General features: G+C 47.0%; 1 long non-coding RNA gene across 1 annotated transcript; it reads left to right on the plus strand.

Annotated features, from left to right (window-relative positions):
* The first annotated feature begins 7,281 nt into the window (after positions 1 to 7,281).
* LOC130831983 (uncharacterized) lies at positions 7,282 to 22,016 on the plus strand. The gene is made up of 3 exons (XR_009048157.1): positions 7,282 to 7,388; positions 7,584 to 7,663; positions 21,937 to 22,016. It is a non-coding gene; the product is annotated as an uncharacterized LOC130831983 (long non-coding RNA).
* Positions 22,017 to 22,719: the final 703 nt, after the last annotated feature.

Raw genomic sequence — 22,719 nt, forward strand, 5'->3', positions numbered from 1 at the left:
AGCACAGAGTCTGTCAGTAAAGAAGGTTTCAGCAACCACGCCTCAAATACCTCTGAGCCCTTTCAGAACCACTCATTGAAAGCCAGGGTTGAACTTGACACGTGAAGTCAGAACTCCCCGGTTCCTGCTGGCAGCAAGACTTGGCAGTGATCTCATGTGACCATACACAGGCTAGTCTGAACTGAATGGACAGGCCCTGGGCTTGGTGGTTTACAAAGTTTTGAAAAAGCCTGGAGATCTTTGCAGGCTCATTTTACAGAAAAGAAAAGGAGGTTCTGAAAGATTAAGTAGCTTGAGGCCTGGCCTCTAGCAAGTGGCAGACCCAGGACTTGAACCCCTGACCTGTTTCCCAGGCCTTGAACCCCTGACCTGTTTCCCAGGCCTTGGATCTTTCCCTGATATTATGCTTCCCTCTGGTGGTGGCAGGACTCATCCACTGAGATGAGGAAAACTTTCCAAGTGGCCCATTATAATCCTCCCCTCTCCTACCACCCACTTACCCCCGCATCCCACCCCACCCTGTCATTCCCATCCTCTCCCTTTCTGTCTGATTTTCTGGTATTTTGGACACACACAAGTTCTCACAGCCTGTGCTCGAGAAAGCAGAGCTGGGGCTGCACACACAGCTGGCTCTTCAAAGGCACTGTTGTTCTGTCCCCTTGGGGGCAAATAAAAACAAAATGCTGCTGCTAAAAAAACAAGTCCATTTCACATTTCATTTTACTTGAGAAAATGGAAAATGCCGAGGAGATGCATTGAGGTCAGGCTCCCCTGGATTCTGGCTCAGAGCCTCGGCTACCTGAACCAGCCACCTCCCTGTGCCCTGACTGATTGTTCTGCAGTCACTCATTTCACTTCCCACGGCTGGCCGGGAGCACCCGTGAGCACGCGCCCGTGCATTCCTCCCCACCATCTCTATTTTACCCACACGCCAGAGTCAGCAGAACACAGCAGACAGACAGAGGCCACTTGCTACATTCTAGTGCCTTGGCCTGGCCCCCAGACACCCACTTCTAATCACATCCTCAAGCCTTGAGCGAGGCACAGCCATAAAAGAAGAAGGGAAACCATTCATTTATACTATACAGAGTCTCATTTTTTCTGAGGTTTTCACACAGTCATCTTTTATGAGCTATAGTAAAACCACATGTTTATACAATCTCTCTCCCTAAGTCCTGAACATTTTAGTAACATTATCTTATGTAACACCTGGGGTTTGTGAAACACAGCCTGAACAGCCTCCCATCAGTTATGCAAAGAGTTTTGAATTTTCCAGATGTATCCATTTCCCTTCAAGTTAGCAAAAAGCTTATTTGGAAGTTAGAGCCTCTCCCCCTTCCCACCATCCCCAGTCCCTTCCCTTCCACCTGCAGGTAATATTTGCTTCTAAAAAGAATCTCCGCCTTTGCAGTCACGTGGAAGCAATTTTTCTGATTTGTTTTGCAATTCCTGATGAATATCTTTATCTACATCTCTGTTATAGAGTGGCAGAGCATTGCCTAAAATTAAATCACAAAGCCACTGCTTTTCTCCCTCCTACGCATGCTCAGATCTGGGATCCACTTTTAACTCTTCCCACCTTTGCATCTCTTTCATTAGTTTAGCTCTTAGGTCCCTCCACTCATTGTACAAAGTGGCTTTTACATCTCTTTTCATCTCCTATTGCTGCCATCCTGCTCAGGCTTATCAACTCACAGCTGGGCTGTTTCACTCGGCTCCCCACGAGTCTCCTGTTTCAATCTACCTGGCACATTCTAGCCTCATAAATCTTCTTTGGATGCTCTCCTCCACTGAAATACTGTGCATGGCTGCCCTCTGTCTATGACAGGGGAAGGCGAACTCATCCTGGAGGCTGCTTGGGGAAAGAAAGGTCGCCTTAGAACACAGCCACACCCATTTATTTATCCATGGTCTGTGGCTGCTTTGGTAATACGACAGCAGCATTCAAAGCTTCAAATATTTACCATCCAGTATCTGTTACAGAGCTTGCCCACCGCTGGTGGATGGAATAAAGTCTGTGTCCCCTAGCCCAGCACGTGGGACTCTGACCCAACGCCGCCCCACCGCCCCGCAGCTTTCCTGCCTTCCCTGTGTGTCCGTTCTCCCCAGCCCCGGGCAGCCATCCGCATAAATGGTCGGCTCCTTCAACAACCTATTTCATGCCTCTACAGCTATTCATGCATTCCCTCTGCCTGGAATCCTCTTCCACATGCCCCAGCTTCTGGCAAATACCAACCAGTCACCCAAAATTCAGCTCAAGGCAAAGCTCTTCAGTGATGCCATCTCTGCACCACAACCTGCCCTCTGTCCCTCCCTCCCCGTGAATTCAATGCTTCTATTTTTGTGCCCCACCGACCTCTTACAAATGTTTCCCACAACTTCTTGTATAAGTCTTTCTCCCTCTTTAGACTATAAGACCCTGGAGAGCGAGTGTTGTGTCTTAATCATTTTTTTAATTCCCAGAGCCTGGTATTGTGTCTAGAATATAGTAGATATTCATTACACATTGAATGAATGAATGAATGAATAAAAGAAGCACCAATCCCTAATCCCCCATCTTGTTCCTTCTCCCTATATATACTCTTTGTCTGGCCTCCTGGGCCCTGAGCTGCTTCATTGATTCCGACTCTAAGCTTGTCTTGTCCTATCCACTCCCTTCTGGACTCTAGAGCCTTCTCCAGAGGCCACACCCATCTGCTCCTCCCACATTCATGTCCTTCACATGCCGGGTCAGGGTGGCTCTCAGTGACCCTCACATCCTGACCTGCTGTGTGCCTTTATTGCGCATCTCTTGCCGGACCGGTGTGTACGGGTGCCGTGACTGAGGAGTCCTGAATCAGAATGCAGCCTCTGTCATTCTCTTGCTGGGTCACCCTTAGGCAAGTCAGTGCCTGAACTCTGGTTTCCTCATCTGCAAAATGCAAGCGATTAAATGTTCTTCACTGGCTGATGTGATGACCCCGATACACACCTATTTATTCATTCAACGAACATTTATGAGCTGTTCTTTAAGTGTCAGACAAAGCAAGACACCAAAACCAAATCCCTGCCCTCCTGGGGCTTACTTTCTTATCCAGGAGACAGGCAATAAACAAGACAAATACGGTGCTTAGAAGGTGAGAGGTGCCTGGGGACTGATAAATCAGGGATGGGTAGGGATTGTGATATTATTAGAAGGTAATTTATTGAGGTCTTTCCATCTGATTCTGAAAGGTCCTTTCTTATAACTCTTAGGAGCCCCCCAGGTGATGCTTTATAATGTTAGCCAGTAGGGGGTAAGCATTTAATACAAGTACTAGTTTGGATGAAAAAAGGAAAGGATGAGGGAAGGAAGAAGGCTGTCCTTCATCATTCTTTAAAATACTTCCCGAACACCAGCCAGGAGGACCAGCCACCTTCAAAGTGTTCTTTCAGGAGAATTAATCTGGTAGTACCTTGTGTGAAATGGATCAATGAGGGAGAAACTGAATTTGGAGAAACCGGAAGTCAGGAGGCTCCCCCAAACATCCGGGCTGACCCAGGCATGCAGCTGTGGGACCCAGAGAAGGACTCTATGAGACTGCATATTGACTGAAAAAATTGCACAACCTAAAAGTTGAGAATTAAGTTTTATTCAGTGGACATTCTGAGGACTTCAAGCCGGGGAGACAGCCCCTCAGACAGCTCTAAGGGACTGCCCTGAAGAAGTAAGTGAGGAGCCAGGATATATAGGAGTTTTTTGCAACAAACACCAGGTAGTCAGAACTTCAAAAGATTACTGTGGAAGGAAACCAGGTATCTCAAGTTAAGGAACTTAGTGCTTTCCTGTGTATGGGATGCAGGGGTCTGGGCTCATTGGCATCATTCCTTTGACATGTACCGCAGCTCTCTGGGGCCTGCACCCTGTGTTTTCTCGTCCCAGGTCTCCTCAGGGTGCACCATCAGGGGTTGCTGCCATGACTGACGGCTTGATGCTGGGCATCCAGTTTCTTTCTTTCATTTTGTTTTTTTCAGATACTAACGGATTTATTTTTCTGCTTTTTAAAATTTTTATTTTGTATTGGAGTATAGTCGATGTACAATGTTGTGTTAGTTTCAGGTGTGTGGGCATCCTGTTTCTATCCTAGTCCCCTTAGGGCTCACTGACAGGGCAGCTGTAATGTGATGGCTTGACGGCTGCAACATCCTCTGTTTACTGGTATAGAAGGCAACGTTTTTTCTTTCACTCAGAGCATCTCATAGGAAAATCTGGGGGCTAGATCCAAGGTCCTCTAGAATGGAGATGGGACTTTCCTAAACCTCACTCCACACCATAGTTACAAGGAGAATTCTAGATGGCAAGTGGTGGGAGATGTTTTGTAGAAAAGAGGGAGGGACACTTCTCCTGTCTACCCCATCCCTTTCTTTCTGTCTTTTTTTTTTTTTTTTCTCAGCTGCGCCACACAGCACTTGGGATCTTAGTTCCCCAACCAGGGATCGAACCCGTGCCCCCTGCATTAGAAGTGTGGAGTTTTAATCACTGGACCTCCAGGGAAGTTCCCCACACCCCCCATCCCTTTCTGTACTCACACCCAAGCCCTTCTTCAGGGTACATCGGACGCTGCCACCTGAGTCCAACCTTCACCCACCAGTCTATCACATGAGCCATAGTGCCCAGAAGCTGTTCTGACCCTGCTCCTTCATCTCCTCTGAAAGCAATTACTCCTAAGTGTGAGTCCCAGGCCCTTTAATCCTCCAGGACTCACACAAAGCAGGAGAGAAGAGGCACGTTTATGAATCAGGAGGACATGGCCACTCCAAAAAGTGGAAAGGACCAGACAGACCCAAGGTCAAATCCCAGCTCTGAGATTTCCACCTTGGTGACCTTGGGCAAGGCTTTTCTCAATTTTCTGATATACAGTATTAAAAGATTTTTTTTTAAGTTAAAATCATGACTCATATGAGCATAAAATGAATACATGTCAAAGAATTTAACTCTTTAGTTAATGAGGGAGCCGGTAAGATAGAACAATCAGTTGAGGGGAGAATTCAAAGAACACACGTAATAGTCAATGGGGAAAACTGAAATAAATTTACAAATATCTGTAAAACCGGTCAATAACCATTGGGTAATAAGGAGCTGCATCTCCACTGAACACACTTCATTTGCATTTCAAAGGACAGGAATCATTTCGTTACTATCAGTTTTCTGGAACTTGCACAGTCATAAATGGCTCAAAGACAATGAAATGCACAGGCCCCAACAGATTCAGACAACCTGGCCAGTTGCACTCGAGAACACTCAACAGTTTCTGTTGTTATTGTTGTTTTTCCCTCATTCCAAAGCCTTTCACAAAATTTCCTAGCAGAAATATGCATGGTCTGGAACTTCCCTGATGCTCCAGTGGTTAAGACTCTGCACTCCCAATGCAGGAGGCATGGGTTCAACCCCTGATTAGGGAACTAAGATCCTACGTGGAGCATGGTGTGGCCTAAAGAAAAATAAGAAAAAGAAAAAGAAATATGCATGCATGGTCTGAGGTGATATATTTAAAGCACCCAGCACAGTTCTTGGCATATCAGGGGCACCCAGCATCTAAAAAGTCCCTTCCCTGTCTTTCAATCTGAAAAAAAAATCACAGGGAAAGATTTTCTTTGAGGCAAACACTGCTAGAGAAATGTGTAACAAGGGCTCAGTGGTGAGAGTCATCACATCTGGCCTGGAAAGTCTTCTTGGTAGAATGAATCTAGTCACCTCAAATCCTACCTCTTTCCCTGGTGCAATGATCGTGGAGAAAATCGCATAGCCGCAATACCCAGGCCACGATTCTCTGTCATTTCACAGCATATCAACTGTGGCCACGCTAGTGTCTCATTTGTTACTCATAACACAGTGAGTGGACTATCTAGTGTGTTGATCATTCCCATTTTGCAGAAGAAAGGAGTTCAGAGAGATTAAATAACTTGACTAAGTTCACACAGCTTGTAAGCGGCAGAACCAGTATTGAACAGAACCCCATGTTTCAGAAGACTTGGAGAAAAGATTTACATCCCAGACCCTCCCCTCTCCTCAAGGCTGGAGTTTATTGCCCACTCTCTGTGCTTCTAGAACATTATGAATCAAACTCAGTTTTTCTTGAACTGACAGGTTTAAGGATGTAATAAATTTTATATTGCAGATTATTAATCTACTACGGCAATTTCATCAGCCTGTGAAATAACTCTCTATATGATGTAAGTTGTATAGCTCCCTCTGCAAACCAGCCCCACAAGCATCCCCATGGATGCTGGGAGCTCCAGGGTTCAGTGGCCTCAGGATACACGAGGGTGGTCCTAGAGGCAACTCTGGTGGCGGGGGTGGGGTGGGGGTGGGGTGGGGGGGAGGGGGGCAGCGCTGTTTGCTGGATACCTGAGGAACATGGAAACATGGCTCCTCCCTTCAGACAGGACCCATCGCAGGCTCCCACCCCCAGCCCTTTCCCCTCTCTCTCACACCAGACTCTCAGAGTCTTCTTCCTCCAGGGCCCCTAACTATGACTTTCCCCCCACAGTCTGGGTGTAGATGCTCTGCTCTAACTCCCCACAGAAGCATCCTAACATGTCTCTGCTTCACCTCTTGCCTTCCTTTAATCACAGACTGTTAATGTGTAAGTCAGATGGTGCCACTTACCTGCTCTGAAAAATCTAATGGCTTCCTAGTGCGTATGGAATTTTCTGGAGCAGCAATTTAGTGTTCAGGATGTATATTAGGGAGTGCCTTCGGGATTGACATCTTTGGGGAAGGAAGAAAGCAAGATGGAGTAGAAGAGGAAGTTAAGTTGCAATGCAGGTTCAACCAATGACAGCTTCAGCCCATGAGGATTGTGGACAACTCCCTTCAGGGATGTTTTGTGTTTCTGTAGCATCCCCCAGCCGCTTCCATCTCCACAATCACAGGAACAGAAGACTCTGACCCAAGGGGTTTCCCTCTTCTAGATCCCCTTCCTTCTCATTACCTCGGGGCTATGCCACACCAACAGACAGGACAATATGGCCGTTGTCTCATTAATTCTCTGATTTCATGTCTCCGTGTCAATTAAATGTTTTTATATTCCTATCCCACAGCTTGAGGAATAATAGTAGTTTAATGTATTAAGAGGAAAGTAATTAAATATTTGTTCTTGGGTAATTGTATATAAATTGCATGACAATTGAGCTGGTGATGTAATTAGTGAATCTTAATTGGAGGCCCTTTTACAATCAGTGTTTAATTTACTAACAACTATTTTGGCTTAAGAGCAAATTAAATGCTTGTCATTGGCCTTTCACACCCATTACATGCAGAGTCAGCCCATTTCCTGGCTGGTTGCAGGGAACTCTTCTCTGCTGTCCGTTGGCGATGTGATCTCTAGGATGTCCTTTACACTGTCTGGAACTCGGTTTTATTATCTGTAAGTTGGGAGCCTTGGAAAGAACAGTACTGATGGGCAACATGTATTGAGCACCTACAGTGAGTCAGATACTCAACTCATAAGTATACATGGTAACTCGTTATAGGGCACGTATTAACTTGTATGTGGGTGACTCGTTTAGTCCTAACAACAACCCTATACTTAGGTGCTGTTTTTCTTATCTTCATTTTATAGAAAAGGAAACTGAAACACAGTGGAACTTGCCCAAGGAGCAGTGGGAAGGGATGCGGAGTCAGAGCCCATCATGTCGTCAGGTAAGTCTACCACTTCCCATGACAGTTTCTAGCTTCTTTTCTAGCTCAAAGGATCTACCTGCCTGGTCCTGCGGACACCCAGATCCTTCCATCCCATTGTTATCATCTCTCCCTCCCTGGCACAGAGCCCTCTGAATAGCTGAATCCTTGGCTTTGACCTTTCCTGATTTGTTGCCAGCACTAGTGTTGTGCAGCTCCCATAACCTCCCTCTGTCGGTCAGGATGGGCTAGAGGATGCTGCGGTAACAGCCCTGAATCGAAGTGGCTTTTACAACAACAGAGGTTTATTTCACACTCATGTTCCATGATCATGTTCAGGGTGGGAATTTTCAGCAGATGTTTTGCCTTGTTTTCTGGACTTCCAGCTCTCAGCTTATGGCTCAGCACAAACACCTGCAGTCCAGAAAACAGAGCGAAGTGTTTCCTTACAGTTTCTAGCATCTCCCTACATGATACCTCACTCTCCTTCTCTCCTGGACTTCTTCCTTCTCTGCCTCCTCCCTGCCCCCAAATTCCTGGCTTCATTCCGCCAGGGCCCTTACATAATTAAGGCTGAGAAAATCCCTTCAGTTCTTTCTTTATCTTGTAAGGGTTGCAGTGGTTCTCATCCCCTTGGGAGCAGACTCTGGGCTATAAGAGATGTCAGAGGAGAGCATCTGTCAGGATGCTAGATGCCGCTGCCTTGATGATCACCATGATGAGCTCGATCCACAGCAATGAGTGCATCGCTTCCACCTCCCTTCCTGCCAGCCAGAGTGCGGCTGGGAGGGAAGAAAACAGAGAGAGGATGAAGGGTTCAGAGATCCCCTCGCTGTTTCTCAGCGTTTCCCTTCTGTCCTGACCCCAGTCATGAATCATCATGTTCCTCCTCTCCTCTTAACTTCTTTCTCTTACATTCAGTATGGCCCCTCCTGCCTATTCCCTTTGATCTTTATTTTGACCTTATACTCACCTCTCATTCTCCCAGTTCCCTTTGCTCTATTCTCCATAGTGCCCTTCAGCCACCTCCATTTTGTTCTCCCTGAGTCCTTCTCCCTATCATTAATGGGGATGACTCTGGGAGGCAGGTAGCAGGGGACAGAGGACTTTGGTTCTTGCCCCAGCTTAGCTACTAACTTGCAGCGTGATGCTGATGAAGGCACCAGGGCAATTTTAGAGTCTGTCCTGCCCACTGCTCTATGTCAGCACACAGCCTGGCACATAGTAGGTGGTCATTGTTTCTGGGAGAAATGAATAGCTGAATGAATGGCTAAATGATGTTTCCTCTTAAAGGCTTTCCAAGGACCCTCTTGGCTCTGAGCTTCTATCATTCTATGTAATTCTATAAAATTCCCTCTTCCAGACTGTCTTTTGGGACTAACAGGGCAGAGATACCAACTCAAATAGCAATAAATGTGCAAGTGATTGTACACATAATTGACAAACTAAATATAGATAAATCACTAGGACCAGATGGCACTCACCCGAGAGTAGTGAAGGAACTCAAGGGTGAAATTGGGGAATTGTTGGCCAAAATATGTAAGTGCTCATTACAAAGGGACGTAGTGCCAGAGAACTAGAGAGGGTGGCTGTGCCTCCACAAAGGACCCTGAGAGCTTGAACAGTGAGACTGGCTGTGAAAACAGGCAAGTTATCCAAATTTAGAATAAAGAGTAGCAGCACTAGCAAAAGCTATGTGCCAGCGAAGAAGGCTACTTGGTTCTGTAAGAGGAAATCGTTCCTGGCAAAATCTAGGATTATGTGTGGAGACACATATGGATAGTGGCAAAGAAAAGCCAGTGGAGGAAATGAATCTAGGCTCTCAGAATTATACGCTGAAATCTATAGAAAATGAAAAACTGAATCATCCAAGATCAGCTGTCTTTGAAGAAATTCTGATTTAAGATAGGAGACTTGTATGGGACTAATAATAATTTAAAATCACAAAGACTGTTTCAACTTCTCAAAGATACTCTTAAAAAGTTGGTATTTACAACAACCTTGTAAAAGGGTAGAGCATTTTTTGTTGGTTGTCGTTTGAGAAGTGACACAGAGAAAATAAATGACTTGCCCAAGTCCTTTACTCCTTCACTTCTCTGCCCCACCATCCCTAGGGTGAGGACCACTGATATAGAAATATTCACGTCTCTATGAACTTGCTTGCCATTGAAACAGCCAAAGCAGCAGAAAATGCCCCTATCTCATTGCCACCTTCCAAATCTCCCATGAGGGCAGCTAGGGTTCGGGGCCGGGGGGTGGGGATGGGGGACCTAATTTGCATCCAGAACCCTAGCTGCAAGGGAGTCTGGGAAAAGCAGTTTTAAGCTTTCTAGCTTTTGCAGTAAAGGAAAAAAATACTAGTATGCTCTATACTATGTAAAAAAGGAGGTGACATTCCAAGAGAAGAAAAAGGTATTTTCAAAGGAGGGTGTGGGAAGACATTTAGGAGTCTTTCTGAAAGCTTGAAAATGTTAAAATATGTGGGCCGAGCAACTGGATGCAGAATGTTCTGCTTGAGCAGTGGAGGAGCTAAGGGTGCGGGGCATGGAGACTATGGGGGCATAGGCAGAAAATTGACCCTCTCTGGGGGCACAGCCCCTTTCTCACTGCATTCCTCATATCACCCTGTTTGGCCCTGGAGGATGGCTGGTTAGCCAGAGACGGGTAAGATTCCTCAGGGGAGGAACAACCTAAGACAGGCACAGCTGCAGAGGGGCCAACAGGGGTGGGGCACAGACCCTTAATCCTTCTGAGAGAGGTCTCCTGCCCCCAGGGCTGCTTTGCTCTCCATGCCCAGCTCAAATCCGCACCCTGCTCAGATCCACACCTGCTCAAATCGGACCCAGGAGGCAAACAAAGATCATTGCCCCAGTCATGTGAGGCCTTTGATTGTTTATGGGAATAACCTGGGGGTGTTAGACCCATAGGCTATGATGGGATTAACCTGGGAGTGTTAGACCCTTAGGCTATGCCAAGAACTCAATAAAAGCAACGTGGGCTCAATCAGCAAGGCTCTTGATCCTAGAGGTCTTGAGTCCCCCAGTCCCATCTTTCTCTTCAGTCTGTCTGTGTTTTCTTCAAGCTTGCGGCACCTGTCACTCACCTCGAGTCTCCGAGCTGGTCTCGGCAGGAGGGGATTACAAAAGGGGATCATAGTGCTGTAGGCTGAATGTTTGTGTCTCCCCAGAATTCATAGGTTAAAACCCAACCCCCTAAATGATGTTATTAGTAGGTGGGGCCTTTGGGGGTGATTAGGTCGTGAGGGTGGAGGCCTTGTGAATGGCATTGGTGCTCTTATGAAAAAGAGACTCCAAAAAAAAAAGAGAGAGAGACTCTAGAGAGCTCTCTCACGCCTTCCACCATGGGAGGACATAGCCAGAAGGTGGCTATCTGTGAACCAGGAAGACACTGAAGCTGCTGGCGTCTTGATCTTGGACTTCCCAGCCTCCAGAACTGTGAGAAATAAATGTTTGTATCATTTGCTACCCAGTCTAAAACACAAGTTTGAAGCATCACGGCCCCTTGGCAAGACTGTACAGTGCCAAGGGCTCAGGCAATGGCCGCTTTCTCTGCCCCTCTCCTCACCTTACCACTCTCATGGGAAACATTGACATTAGACCCTGTCCCATTGAGAAGTGTGGGAGGGGGAGGGGTGGATTTCTTGTGACCAGTCACCTATTATTCCTGCCTTGCCGGGGCCGGGAGAGAGCTGATAGGACCAGGAGATGGAGGACACACTGTGACAGTGAGTCACTGTGATCTTCCTTAACCCACCCACGTGGGGCTCTCCCCGCACCTCAGAGAGGAACAAATAAATACGAGGCACGTACATTATTAAGTGTAATTACACTGTTACTTATAGGTTCAATTAAATACTCTGGACATTTTTATAACATAATTTGAGGTGTGATGCGTGCGGCAATGGCATTAACCTTTAATCACAGTTCCTTCCCTTCGAAATGCAGTAATGACCCTATCAATTAGTAATGAAATGATTAAATAGGAATAGGAGCCATCAGATCGTGATTCCTTTCACTGGGCCCTCTCCCTGGATTTAAAGGTAGCCTTTTGACCTTCCTCCCCAAAGAAACACATCTCAGGATGCGGGTGTGTGTCTTAGGGGGAGATGTTGAATTTTCTGCAGCCTCTGCTCTCCCAGAGGCACAGGGTAGAAAAATGGATAGGACGAGCATTGCATAATCAGGGATGTGCGGTGTTCAGTCTTGGGATGTTTACTTGCTCCTTGGCTTATTGATAATTGTCCCTTCCGGGCACCAGATTTGGGAATGTGGGGGTGACATGAGTTATGCAGTTCTGGGCAGTACTAGGGCCTTGCTGAGATCAGCTCAGCCCTGACCATTTCCTTCTACTGATTGCCTGCTCCCACCTCCCAGTCCTCCCCGCTCCGGACCCACGGAATCTCACTGGGCTTTAAGAGAATCCATTCACCACCCATCTGGGATGTTTGAGGCCCCCACACTGTGCTTCCACACCATCCAATCATCCATCCACTTGCCCCTGGGGTCCCATTCAGGTTAACTGGCTCACACCATGTATCAGGAATCATGGGAAACACTGAGGGAATGAAAGCAAACATCACTGCTCTTGGGGATCCCTGTCAAACCTGGTCATAAACTATGTTGCAATCATTGCACTCCTACAGCAATTGAAGGATTGATAATAACTACAATAGAGAGAAGAGCATGGTCTAGGGGAAGCCCAGAGGAGGGGCAGCTGACTCAGCTATGGTATCATGGAGGGCTTCCTGGAGAAGGTGACACCCAAGCCGAGTCTTTTAGGATAAGTGAAGCCAGCAAATGAAGAAATGGGCCAGGGCAGGATCGGGAGTGAGGGCACAGGGTGAAAAATTGCCTTCTGTATGTTTAATTCAATAGAATACGCCATGTACTACCATACACCACATAGCTCACCTGTATTCCTGGAAATTATCCCAGACTCTGCTTTCTTGGCCCCCCATCCCAGTCCCTGACTGTTGGGTCTGGCTTTGATTTAGCACCTTGCCCTGGCCCCTGCAGACTTAGTGACTGTATCAGGCTCTCTGGTCAGGAACTCATGGTTACTTTCCATGTTTCCCACCAGGATTCCCTACATGAGCATCCTGCCCCCAGCTTCCTTGTGGGGCACACGTTCCCCAGCCCTTCTCCACCTGAGCTCCAGTGCTAGCTTGAGTCCACGTAGCACAGTCAGTTCTGTCCAATCTGAAGAGACAACAGGACGACACCAGAGCATGTCTAAAAACACACATACATTGTGCCCTGAGCCTATCCAGCCACACAGCTGCCCTCAACCTCACCCTACACCTACCACGGAGCTTTGGCCCAGCGTATCTCTGGTGTATACTTTCCTTTCACACCTTCAGAACCGATAAGACTTACAGAGTGGGTCTGGTTTTAGTTAAAATACAAGTTCAGCTGCTTTAACTGAGAGACCAAATAAGACTGGCTCAAACAACAAAGTTTATCCTTCTCTCACGTAGACGTCCCAGTGAGTGGTCTAGGGCTGACAAGGTGGCTCTGTCATCATCAGGAGCCCAGACTCCTTTTACCTTCTTGCTCTGGCAGCCTCAACATGCAGCTCCCACCTCACGCCCCAAGATAGCTGCCCCAGCTCCTGCCCTCCCAGAGAACTCAGGGCCGCTCCTTTTAAGAACATAATTTGTAAATCATTTTCACATCACTTCTGCCCACAGTCATCAGCATTTAGTCATAAGATGCACAGGAGACTGGGAAATGTATTCTGGTGGCCATGTGTGCCCAACTATACGTTTTATATAACGAGAGAAGAATGGGTTTGGGGAGACAAGTAGCAGACTTTATTTATAATCATTATAAATTTGCAACCGTGGGCCTCCCTGGACTTAACAGAATGCCAGGAGGCCTGATAATCTTCTTCCTGCATCCTCTCAGCCTCTCTTCCCCCACCGGTTGTTCATTCATTCAAAATGTATTGAGCAGTTACTAAAGGGTGGGCCCTCAGGCTTGGTAAATGATTAACTTACTCATTGTTAAATGAGAGACAAATTATGGATAACTAATTGCAATACATGTTTGAAAATGAGAAGCTTCATTAAAAGGGTGAAGATAAAGAACTACAGAAGTTTAGAATGTAGAAAGTTCTTTCTGGAAGGATGAGAGAGACTACATGGAGGACGTTGCATTTGAGCTGGGCTTTGAAAGTCAGGTAGGATTTGCAGACTCATATGCTGGTTTGGGTGACCGTTTGCTTTTCTTCACAGAACTTTTAGGAAGGCTACAGGGAGCTCATGTCTTCCTGTAGTTGAGAAACCAGGCACAGCAGAGGGAAGAAAGGGGCTCCCCACCTGGTTCTGGTGCCCAGGAGACAGCTGTTCCCTCCTGAAGGAGCTTGGGAGAATCCCAGAATTCAGGCTACACCCTATGCCAGGCTCTGTGGGGCCTTAGACACAGGTCTGGCCTCAAGGTGTTTATAATCTCTTTAGGGCTTAGAAAGGCAGCCAGCAATTTTATGCATCCATAATTGTTAGCTATTATTATTCATTTTTAATATTACATTATTAATGTTGAAACAAAAATAAGAATAGAGAACTGTTCTAAGTGCCTAGAAAGAGCTACAACTACCCCAGAAGAGAAGAGATCCTTGTGGGTTGATGCGATCTGGGGACTGGAATTTCAGATGATCCTTGAAGTATGGGTGGGGCTTTGAAAGGTGGAAAGGAGCTCATGAGGAATTCCATGGGAAAGACTGGTAGGCAGGAAGGGATGTTATTGTTTCCAGGAGACAATGGTGCGTTAGTTTGGGTTCCCCAAAAACAGACTGAGAAAGGATTGTGTACATGTAGTTTACGTGGAAAGTGATCTTAGAGAGCGAGAACAAAGGACCAGGGGAGTGAATCGGGGAAGGAGCGAGAACCAGCTAAGGATGTGCTGCAATGCAGACTAAGATGGGGTGCGAGGTGTCAGAGAACATCTCCAGGAAGCTGTTCTCAGTCTGTGTGGAACAAGGTACCACAAATGGGGCTGGAGGAGGGGGAGGCCGACAGGATGGGAAGTGGTACCCAAGAGATGACTGATTCAAGGAGTTCGAGGGATTCTGCTGAAATAAGGGCATCTCAGGTCTCCATAGACCTGGGAGGGTAACTCAGCTTGTACAGATAGTGGAAGCATGAAAAGAGGGGAGGGGGTGAAGAGAAAGGAGAGGGAGATGGGGAGAGAATTGAAAGGAGGGGTGGCGGAGAGGAGGGATGTACTTGTGATGTGCTGTCTCCCCTCCATGATTTACAATAAAATACCTCCTATGAGGAGGCTGCAGTGTGTGACTGCAGGGATGGGAAGGGAGAAATGTTGGGAGGGGTGACCTTTCTGAGCATGTGCCCAGAAAGCAGGGGACCCCCCCCCCGCCCCGGCCAGGGTGCAGAGGAGACAGGGCTGGAGTTAATAGCCAGCATGAGTACTGGGAAGTGAGTGAACATGTAGGGCTTCCTGATGTGAGGACAGGTCAGATCCCTTTCTGGGGCTCAGCTTCCTCATCTAAAGGGGTTGGACCCCTGCTCTCATTCTTATTTCAGAACTATTGACAGATTCTTCATAGTTCCTGGAGCCAATACAGTCAGGAGGTACAAGCCTTGGACAACATCCAGGATGCCATAAGCCTTGAATAGATCGTTATATGAAATTGCATCAATATGATGTGCAAGGTGGTGGGGGAGGGTCCGCTTGGCAGGAATGATATTCCATACAGAAGCTTGGAAGGTGACAGAAGAAGAGGATGATATGTTAATAAGAGCTAACAGTGACTGCACATTGACCATGGTCCAGGCACTGTTCTAAACCCTTCACATGAGTGAATTTACTCAATCCTTGCAATAATCCCACGAAGAAGATGCCTCTGGGGGAAAGTGTGCCTGGGGGGAGGACAGCATGGAAATGTGAAAGAAGTGAATCTTGTTCTTGATTGGGACCCCAGATGGTCGATGGGCAACTCATTTCTGATTTCCGGGTCCATCGCCTAATGTGCAAAACCCAGATGGGGGCACTAGTTGTGCAGATTAGCCATGCTATTCAGAAAGACATTTTCCAGCACCTCACCCATAGGAGACGCTGTTAGTGGTACCTGAGAGACAGACTTTGGATACATAAACATTGAAACTCCAGGACTTTTCAATGTTTGACTGGGAAAAAGAGGAAGAAATGTCTGAAATCAGCACCATCCCAGACTCCAAAATATGTGGTTTACCCATAGTGTTTTATTTACTCATCAAACAAGTACTGCGGGGGCCCACCCTGCTCTAGGCTCAGGGAATGCAACCTTGAGTCAGGCAAACATTACTTGACCTTGCACAAGGTAGTCCTTGTGGGGCGCCGTTGGATGGGGTTAAGTAGTTGGGAGGGTCAGCACTCTTTAACATGTCACTCTGGTTTGAATGAGGAAAAAGATTAAAAGGGGGCAGTGGGGTACAGCCAGGTTTTGCAAAGCTTTGGGCAAGACAGAGTTGTGCCAGACAGCTTCTTTTGCCTCTCCTGATTCACTCTTGGCCCTGCTCTGTGCCCCTGGGAGCAGACCTGGGCTTCCATCAATGGGCTTCTGTCTCCTCTGGCTTCCATTTGGGCTTGGCCAGAAAGGAGCAGTGGCAGGAGACAGGAGGGAGGAAGGAGAGTGAGGTGGGGGTACTCATCCCCTCACGCCTGTTGGCGCAGGCAGATGTGTCCCTCGTTCCTTTAACCTAAAGCCAGATCTCAGGACCACAATTTTGTAAATAGTCCCTTTGTTAACCTCTCAACAAATTGCCCAGTTTGAGTGTGGCATCTGTGTCCTACCAGGATCTGACTGACAGTGATGGCGGCTTGAAGAAAGGTGCCCACTGTGGACTTGGAGTGAAGTGGATGGATTCCTGAGATATCTAGGAGGGACTTGTGACTTCTGTTTTTCAATTGGCTTATTCTGTCATTGAATCTTTTTATAGACAATAGATCTTGGTTTTTTAGTCATTTGGTATCTCTGGGAAACAGATGCCAAGACAGAAGTGCAAGAGATTTCTTGGGAAAAACTCTGGTGAGAGATAAGGGTGTGAGGGGAGAGGGAGCAAGAGGAGGCAGGAAGAGCCTTCAGGCTGTGCTGCAGGTCTGACCATTGAGAAAGGAGAGAGGGAAACAAGGCGGATGGGGCAGGAAAAGCCTCAGACTCGAGTGCAGCTCTGAGAAAGTCTTGGCCAGGCTTTGGGGAGCCCTAGAGCTCCCCTATGAAAAAAGTTCCATGCTGGGCAGGGATGGCCCAGCTCTAGTACCCCCCGGCCCATTGTCTGTCTTTGCTGAAAGCAGCCTGGGGAAGACTGTGGCCTCAGCGTGAACCTTCTCATAGATTCCAAAGGCAGATTCCTGCAGCACATTCTAGAACTTAAAGAGACATTTGGGCAGCACACCACCTAGTCTGCCACAGTTATCTAACTAAGTCTGTGCTCCTTGGGGGCCTGAAATGGTACCAGGCATATCATGAGAATTCAGTAAGCCCTGGAATGAACTGAGGAATGAGGGTCCCCTACATACCTATGGGGAGGTGTGTGTAAACAGGGGCATGTCCTGTAAAAACCAGCTTGTGGCAGTGGGACCTTCAGACCTGTGTTTAATTTTAAAGTCATGGCATGACTGGACTGGAGCTGGTTGGAGCTGGTTTGGTTCTCCCTTGAGCCCCCAGCACTGGCTTATAATGACTGTCTTCACGGGATGAGGCTGACCCTCTGGAGAACAGACCTTGTCTTTCCAAAAAAAGGACAGTCATGTACATTTTCCTTGATGGCAGTGGCAATCAGACAAACCTGGACTTAAATTTCAATTCTGCTACTGACTAGCTACGAGCCCTTAGACAAAACTAACCTCTCGGATTCCTCATTCTAACCATAATTTATTGGGCACCTACTGTATGTCAGACATTCACTCTAGGAATATTATATGGACTGATATTTGTGTCCCACCAAAATTCATCAGTTGAAGTCTAATCTCCAGTGTGATGGTGTTTGGAGGTGGGCCCTTTGGGAGATGATTAGGTCGTGAGAGTGGAGCCCTCATGAATGGGGTCAGTGCCCTTTTCAAAAAGGCCCCAAATGGATCCTTCACTCCTTCCACCGTGTGAGGACATAGTTTTTAGTGGAAAGTGAAAAGACAGCTGCCCAGGGACCAAAAAGCAGGCTTTCACCAGACATCAAATCTGCCTCGATCTTGGATTTTCCAGCTTCCAGAACTGTGAGACATAAATTTCTGTTGTTTATAAGCTACTTAGTCTATGGTAATTTGTTATAGTGGCCTGAACAGACCAAGACATGTACCTTATATAGTTAACCCTCATTCTACAGCGGAGGAAACAGGCTCAGAGAGGTTTAGTGACTTGCAAAAAGTCACACAGGTCAAAAAGCAAAGGATCAGGAATTAGACCCAAGTGTATTTGAGGACAAAGCCCATTGTTAGACAGCCTGCTGTCTCTAGATAAATGCAATAGAGGAACATCAGCATGTAAGACTGTGAACCTCTCCATGGATACCCAATATCATTCTCTTGTCTGCTGAAGGTTTTCCCTCTTCATCTTTAAAAATGTTCCAGGTACATGATGGGGACACAGTGAATGTTTCTCCCCTGTCCTTTGTTTGCTTCTCAGGCTCCCTTGCTCTGTACCCATTCTCTCCCTCTTCCACTCACCTCTTTGCAGAAATCTTCATGCATTGCCCCCTCATCCTGCCAGCTTCCCTACCTCCCTCACCTCCTCCAGTTTCCCTTGTCTCTCCCGCCCCCACCCTCTCCCAGCTCCTCCTCTGCCTTCCACCTTGCTGGGCCACGCTCTTCAGACATCTCATTAAATTGTTGACCTGAATTCTTATTCCAGTGCATCTATAATTATGCGCCACAGGAAACCCTGAGGGATTCAAAACAGACTCTTAATCTATTTCACAGGATTCAAAAACAACTCCCAGGAAAGCAGTTTAATAGCCACGATTAACAGAATGCTGCTTGGCCATCCATGGCAGATGTTCCCGGCCCAGCACTGCCCACCTCCCTGGGCTTGGCGCTCAGAGACATCAAAGGTCCCCTCCAAAACGAGTAAGGCTGTAGGGTTTAATTTCGTTAATTAACTGGACGAGAAGCTAGCCGGGGAATTCTGTGAAAAGTGTTCCCCTGTCCTTTCCCTCTCTCCTCTGAGCTCAAGGACCCCACTCGGGCCCTGAAAACTCGGTTTGTATCCACTCCAATGTAGAGTTCTGTCCGTCAGCCCAGGGCAGTGTGTGTTTGTGAATGTTGTACTGAGTTAGCAGCAAGGCCAGAGTCCCCCCTTTCTCTGCATCCACTTTCTCTCTACCAACCTCGAATCCTTCTCTCCCCTCCCCCTTCCGTGAAATGCCCACCACAAGGCTTCCCTTTAAGGATGCTGGGAGCTAGCACTGCAGGAAAGGCCCCTCATCAGAACGAGTTCCTATGGAAGGTTCCGTGAAGGGTGTGGTCCACCCCCAGGCAAAGGACTTGTTCCAGGGCCCATCTCGAAGAGGGCTTGACTGGGTACCCTCTTGGGCAAGTCTCCCCACCCTGGGGTTCTATGCTAGTTGAACATCACTTTTCTAACCTCATCTGTCCTTCCAATGAGACTAGTTCATGTATCATCTGTAACAGTGGTTCTAGAATTTGAGCAGGAACCAGGATCTCCTGGACAGCTTGTTAAAACAAGTTTCTGGTTCTGAGGCTGGGCCCAAGAATTTGCATTTCTAAAGAGCTCCCTGATGGTGATGATTCTGATGCAAGGTCTTTGACCTTGTCAAAGTCTGTTCCTAGTACCAGCAGCATGAGCATCACCTGGAAACATTTGAAAATGCAGAATCTTGGACCCCAACCCAGACTTACTGAATCAGAGTCTTTAACGCTTTAACAAGGTCCCAGGGGATTTGTGTGCACAGCAACACGTGAGAAGCACGCGTTTAGAGGAATGCTCTCAGGGCTCCAGGTAAGCATGGAGTTGGGAGCAGGTGGACAGGGATGACTGTCCCCATTCTGCCAGGGACATGAGAAGAAACTACTGTCTTCAGAAAAGCCTCCGCCCCTCCTTCTCATACACACTCACACCCCCTTCAGCCACCAGCAATGATAATGACCTCATTGCCCATCTCTGCCAAAGCCCCAGCTCAAGGATGAGTATTTTCCCAGGGAATATTCACTAGAGAAGGAGACTCTACACCCACAGGTTGTAGGCTTGCTCTTCACACTTCCGCTCCTTCTCAGATACTTACCTGCCATGGCTGCCCCGGTCCGTAGCTGCTTGTCAGTTCCTCCTTGGGGAGGGAAACAGACAGCCATTGTGCCCTTTTTGCTTCCAGAATCTTCTTCCAGAAAGTAATTAGAAACCCATAAGGTTGTTTTGTGTTATTGTCATTATACAATGACAGCCCTCATGATGCAAAGTCATTATACATCACAGACAAAATTAATCATTTATACTTATTTCCCTGCAAATGGATGAGAAGTCATCTTCTCCAATAACACGTGTACGAACACATCAGTCATCCTCTGCGTCCTGAGCCACACAGGCCCTCTTGTGCTCAGAGCTCTGACTCCCACAGGAGCATGTGCATTAGGTGGGGTAAGGCATGGGTGTCCCCACAATGGATTAGGAGCCTCCACCAACACTCCCTTAACCTCCCAGCAATTCTCAATGTACCTCTGTTGCCTAGACTTTGGTCTACGTCTGTGTTGCATTTATGTTTTTTTTTTCCGTTAGAACAAGTGAATGATATCTAGCCCAATAAGGTTTAGCTGTTATGATTTAGCCAAGAATATTGCAATGCAAGTGATGATAATAATTTGGTACTTTGTGCCAGTCACTATTCTGTTTTCCATGTATTAGCTGATTTAAACTTCACGATAATCCTGGGAGATGGGTACTGTTATCATCATAAACATCCCCGTTTCACCTAGAAAGAAACTGAAGCCTAAAGAGTACGTTAACTTGTACAAGGTCACATAAGGTCACAGGCTAGTAAGCCACAAAGCCAGGATGTGAACCCAAATCTGAATGTTTAACAACCACACTCTACGACTTCCCAAGTTCTCAAAGTTTATTCATAGTTGTGTCAGGTAAAACTTGAACTCATAGGCTATGGATAAGGCAGAGGAAACCTAGTTCTTGCCCTGAAGTCTCTTCCCTCTCTCACTCTAGTAATATTTGCTCTTCCTGACCTTACAGGCCAGCTTTATGGAGTTGGAACTGTTTCTAGAGCCCAAGGAAGTCTGAAACTTTCTCTCATGTCCCCCTAGACCCAACTCTGAGGCTATAGAGAAAACACTGAAGGAGGCAGAATTTACGATTTCTTTGCAGCCATCTCCTCTTCCTTTTCCTTTTACTCATTCACTCAAGAAACACATTCCATTTGTACCACGTTCTTGGCAAAAGAGTTGAAGAAGTCACTCTACCCTCCTTCCAGGTGCTCACAATGCAGCGATGTAGACAAGTGTGACAGCAACCGAACACAAAGCAAATCGAGTGTATGTTATATGGAGGTACAAGTGATGCTGTGACAGAGCAAGGCAAGAGCAAGTGATTAATCAGGTTGTGACGTCCTCTAAGGAGAAGACCAGGTGCTGGCCATCTCAATTCCCCAACCACCTCAGAAAGTGCTTGACAAACACTTGGTGAGCAGGTGGAATCAAACTGGGAGATCAGAGAAGATGCCACAAGGATTTAGCATCTCAGCCAGATCTCAAATACTGGATAGAATTTTGATGTGTGGCAGACAATGAGGAAAAGGACAGACTGCGGAACAGCAGCAGTAAAAACAGAAAGTCATAAAAATGAAGCCCTTGTTGAAAGGAGGGAATTGACGGTAATTTTGATTAGGAAACAAGTTAATGTTTACAGAATCAGCTTTCAAATATGCAACAAGAAAGAGAATTAACCCCTGAGTTTAATGTGTTTCCCTCTCTTGAAGTTTTTCTGATCCCAGGGTGGGTACCTTAAGTTCACTTGCCACAGGCGTGGTGCACAGAAAGCCTCCTTCTTGCCAAAAGCCTTGTGTGTTCCCACCATCTTCTGGCTGCCCTCAAACTTTCTCATTCTCCACCTGAGTTCCTCTCATCCAAAGGCTCCTGCCCTACCCTATCACCTCACTCAGATCCAGAGGGGAATGGCAGCTAAGCTCATAAACTGATTTTGGTGAACTGACTTATATACGATGCTTCCCACCCGTGGCTCATCCCTTAAAGTGCAGAGAGGTTGTGAAAATCGAGACTCGGCAGCCCCTCCTAAATTCTGTATTTTTCTTTCTTTTCCAGAAATAATACTTCGTTGGGGCAGCTGCTGGAGAAATTCAAATCCAAAGGAGGCCTAGGGAATCCTGGGATAACCATCACAGGTAAACAGAAGGCATTTCTTAGAAGGGAATTTTTGAATACCACCTTTTAGTAGTTTGCCAACTTGCTTAGAGACAGATCCTGGGGATGTTTCTGGAAAACCACGGACTTCCAAGGCCTCATCCAAGACCTTCTGAATCATAATTTCCAGGGAAGAGCCCTGATTTATAAAGGCTTCAGGTGATTCTTAACAACAGGGAAGTTGGGTGAACATAGAAAAGAATTATGTATTATGCCTGTGAAGAGACTGTCTCTTGTTTTCCAATCAAGATCGCTGCTGGCATCGTTTTAAAGCAAGGGCTGGGTGCCGACTGCAATTAAAACCTCCCCTTGCTTTCACTGCAGTTGGTGACTTACAGGCAGGAAATGAGTGGAGGGGGTGGGAGCTAGCTGCTGATTGAGAGGGAGGGAACCAATGAGAAACAGGAGCTGCTGCCGACCCAGAACGCTTCGGGGCAGGGGTGGGACTAGTGTCTGTGGTCTATAAAACCGAGTGCAGCGCCGCAGTGCAACCGGGTTGGGGTGGTGGTGGTGGTGGCGCGTTTGAAGGCTCCTCAGAGTTGGAGTGGGGGAAGCAGAAAAGGCCTGGAGGGTAGGGCATAAGGCTTCTTTTTCTTTCAAAAGAGATAAACCCTGGGAAAGGGGTGTGGGGCTGTCTCCAAAAGCCAGTCTCTCTTGGTGCTTTCCTGTGCTTAGTTTTTTGTT

The sequence above is a fragment of the Hippopotamus amphibius genome, chromosome 11 (assembly GCF_030028045.1).
Source record: "Hippopotamus amphibius kiboko isolate mHipAmp2 chromosome 11, mHipAmp2.hap2, whole genome shotgun sequence".
Taxonomy (NCBI): Eukaryota; Metazoa; Chordata; class Mammalia; order Artiodactyla; family Hippopotamidae; genus Hippopotamus; species Hippopotamus amphibius.